The 4731-nt window shown below is 26.8% G+C and overlaps 1 pseudogene; it reads left to right on the top strand.

Annotated features, from left to right (window-relative positions):
* Positions 1-3824: 3824 nt before the first annotated feature.
* Positions 3825-4731, top strand: LOC107024430 (annotated as a pseudogene).

Genomic DNA, 4731 nt, shown 5'->3' with positions numbered 1-4731 from the left:
TATATATATATATATATTATTGTGTATTCATGCAGGTAATCCATCCAAAATTTTCATTTATTAAAAGCACATACCTGCACTCGTGATCGACGCCGTCACCGGTAAATTTTCGTTCCCCTTCTCCTTATTTTCTTTCAACAGTGGCACACTCTCTTCTCTTTTCTAAATTAATAGTTAACTAAACCGGTAAAATCCACTAACTTATTATTTTAATACCTGACCCTAATAGTATAGAGTTTTAAACAAATGGACACTTTAGCTCACTAACTATAGATTAATTCAATTATCTGCAATTATTCTTCAATTAAATAACTTCGGTTACACAAATAATTTAAACGTTGAAAAAAAAATGCCTTCTGGGTCATTACATATTCATTAATTAATGATTTATTTTTGAGTCAATTCCCTAAATGGTCATCCAAGTTAAGAGAATTGCCTTGAAATATCATTTATGTTTCATTTAGGACCAAAATATCACCTAACTATCACTATTTTCCTCCAAATATACTTGACTCTTTAAAAGCATCACTCTCTCCTATTTGGCATGACATGTCATGAAAGTCTTTTTTATAATAGATTAATTTAATTCATTAAACTCATTTAACTAAAATAACGATCATATTATTTTTAATTAATTTATTAAAAATACATTTTCATACTTCAAATCTTTTATCATAACTAATTTTTTTATTTTTTTATGTTATGCAAAATACGTTTTTAAAACAAACTATAATCTCATCAATTGAAATAATTATAAACAAATGCTTTCAAAAAAATATTGATATACAAATCACTCATGAAAGCTAATTTACTTCAACTAATCATAAATTGTATAATGAATTAATAATAATAAAGGTTAATTAATTATTAAAAAAATAATTATTTGAGTGATTTGAAATCCATATATACTTACAATATCTTTTTTAAAAAGAAAATAGTAAATAAATGATATTTATAAAAAATAAAATTTTGATCTTTAATTATCAGTATATTAATCACATATAATATGTATATTATTGAATTAAAATAGGAAATTAATTAATTATTAGTTTATTTATTGATGTTTAGTTGTTTGAAAAATTATAATATAACATAATATAATATAGAATAAAAATAAAAACTAAATTAAAAATGTTAAATAATAATTTTCTCAGCTTACTTACCAAATTTTTTTTTTCAACCTTACAAATTTATTTAAATATTTTTATAAAAAAAGTTGCTTAAAAATTTTCAAATAATTTAGTTAGGAATTATATATTTTGTTTTGTAGAGACATTAGTTTGATGAATTAAATAGGTCTATTATTTTTTAAAATGATGATTTAATGAAAAGGGCATATCGACTAGAATTTAAGGAGGATTTTGAGGTATTTACTATATCTAATGGATAAAAAATATAATATTATTCACTTTATTTTTTTCAAAAAAAAAAGAAAGAAATATCGAAAGCATGAATTTCAAAATACACAATTAATATTATTGTAATAGTTAATTGAAATTTAATATTATTGATTTATTATACAACTTATGATTAATTGATGTAAATTAGTGTTCGCGTGATTTGTATATCAATATTTTTTTGAATGTATGTATTTATAAATATTCAAAATTGATAAAATTATAGTACAATTTTAAAATGTATTCTTCGTAACATAAAAAAATAAAAAAGTTTGATTATGATAAAAGATTTCAAGTATAAAAATTTATTCTTAATAAACTAATAAAAGAATTTAAAAATAATATGATCATTATTTTAGTTAAATGGGTTCAATGAATTAAAATTAGTCTATTAGTGAAAAAAAGACTTTAATGACATGTCATTACAACTAGGAGAGAGTGATGATTTTGAAGTGACAAATATATTTGGAGGAAAATAGTGAAGTTGAGTGATATTTTGGTCCTAAATGAAACGTAAATGATATTTCAAGATAATTCTCTTAACTTGGGTGACCATTTAGGGAATTGACTCTTTATTTTAATAGTAATCATGTGTGTGTGTGTGTGTGTGTGTGTGTGTGTGTGTGTGTGTATATATATATATATATATATATATATATATATATATAAGGTCGGTCCGTCCCTGGTCACAATTTAATATTTTAATAATTTAATATTTAATTATAAAATTTTCTTTTTACTTCTATATAAATCATTTATACCAACACAAATAGTCCATGAATATTTCGAACCACAAATATAAAAAGATAATTTTTTTCTTAAACTTTGTACTAAAGTCAAATAGTATCACATAAATTAAGGCAAAAAGAATAATAGTCAAAAGTTTTTTTTAAAAAAAAAGAAGATGATGGATTTGGTATATTAATTTAACTATTTAAGGGTGACATTGGGTTGGGCAATCAGGCTGATTCACTAACTACGGAATGTGGTCGCTCTATGTTTGGTTTGGATATCGGGTTGGGATTATCGGGTCCTACCGATCTGAGTTTTATTAGATTTGATGTAACTTGTGCAATTCTGGGCCATATTGGTCTTGGTTTCAACTAAATTTTATTTTTAAATAAATCTTTTAAAAGTTTTTTTTTTAAGTACTTCATGAATGTTATATATAATTTAAATTTTAACTATACAATCGAGCAGGCTTGCTTAATCCGGTACCATGAAATCACAAATAGTATAAGTTAATCATTTCGATTATCAATTGAAGTTTATGCTCAGCCGTTTTCAGATCATCAAGGTGAACTGACACGTCATGACCCACAAATCTTGGGTTAGATCAATCTAAGCTACAACTAGATCTGATTCGGTCCTAGAATGAATCGACCTAATTGACACTGTTAGATTACTTTAGGACCGTGCATAAAGAGCTTGTGATGAATCAACATGAAAATCATGTTTCCTGTGTTTGTACCTTGTTTTATGGGTGGGGATCCACAAAGTAAATCAAAAACAAAAAAAAATACATTGCATAAATAGGGTTAAAATTTATTTTATTTATATATTAAATGTTGAATCGCTTTGGCACAAAAAAGAATATCAAATATGTAATAGTTATAGTAGCTTTGTGGCATCTTTCATTAAAGAAATGACTCTTTTCCTTGTGTTCAACTCTCCCTTTACGTATCTAAGTTCGAGTGAAACTATTATTTATTTTTGAAAGCTATTTCATTCAATTTCTCCAACTCATTTCATGGAACTCCTCCGGTATTGATTCTAAAGCTAGGATAGCAAAATTGTAAAGAATTTTCAAATTTTCTCAAAAATCATTTTAAAATAATTCAAAGACTTGATATAAACCTAACGTGTAAATTCATAAAATTCAACAGCTCTCTAAGGCCTAAGTAATGGTCCAAATGCTACAAAAACCAAGAAAATGAAAATGACATTTGGCTTTCTAGGGAAGGAGCAGTAAAAATGACATTTAAAAAAAAAATTCAATATTATTAATCAGATATATTTTGTCTTAAATTTCAAGAGTATTTAGATAAAATTATTTCAAATCTTTTCACAAAAGTAATATAATTAAGTTTCCTATCAGAAAAATTACAAAACTTTCACTCCAATAACACAAAAATCACTATTACTGAAAAATTCATTTTTCGATCAATCAGCGATGTATAATATCACAATTATGTGATCATCAATCCATTTAAAGTTGAAATAATTATAATTAAATCACTACACTAACTATTTCTCAAGAATATTATGTACAATGTTAGAAATTGAGAAATAAAATTGTCATTTTTATGATTTAGTACACTACACCTAAAGATCATCATCTCAATGATAATGTTTCAATAATTAAGGACCACCACCCTAATCTCAGATTTTATATTGTTTTAGTAAAATAACACTTTAGATAGTCGTATGACTTATATTTTACTAGAATTAAAGAAAATATTGGCGGCTCCTGATCACAGTGTCAAGTCATTCTTCATAAAGATTAAGAAAGGCACGTATGAGGAATATATTAGAGTTGATAAAAAGAAGATTAATATAGTCTTGATCGGAGAAGGGATGGATAATACGATAATAACGGGTAATAGAAGTTTTGTCGACGGCAACAAAACATATGATACCGCAACCGTTGGTAAGTCCCTCTCTCTCTATATATAATTTTATCAATTTTGATGAACTATAATCATATTTAATTTACAGGTGTTCTTGACAATGGTTTCATAGCTTAAGACTTAACTTTTAGAAATAATGCAGGACCCATAAAACATCAGGCAGTGGCATTAAGAATTGAAGCAGATTCGGTGTCATTTTATAAATGCCGATTTGACGGGTATCAAGACACTTTATATGCGAAAAAGCAACGTCAATTCTACCGTGATTGTAAAATCTATGGCACGGTAGATTTCATATGTGGTGACGCTATAGCAGTGTTCCAAAACTGTTTGATTGAAGATCGCACTCCAATGGCGAGGCAATATAACACAATCATAGCGCAAGGAAGAGAGCTTGAGTCCTACAAATCTGGTAGTGCTTCAAAATTGCACGATAAAGTCGGTCATGGAAAGCTATATCGATGATTTGATAGATCCTAGAGGACGGGTTGAGTGGATTGAATCAACAAATAAATCCAATATTAGTCGTCGACCATATTATTTGGAGTACAAAAATAGAAGACCAGGTGATGTCACGAAGGGATGTGACATGGGCATCCGTCACTACAGATCCTAATATTGCATCATTTTTTACCGTTAGAAATTTTATAAATGGTGACCGGTGGATTCCCGCCAATATCCCTCATTACCTAGATTTATCTTGA

This window comes from Solanum pennellii, chromosome 1 (genome assembly GCF_001406875.1).
Source record: "Solanum pennellii chromosome 1, SPENNV200".
NCBI lineage: Eukaryota > Viridiplantae > Streptophyta > Magnoliopsida > Solanales > Solanaceae > Solanum > Solanum pennellii.
Note: the sequence above shows the minus strand (reverse complement) of the source record. Positions and strands in the feature narration are given on the sequence as shown.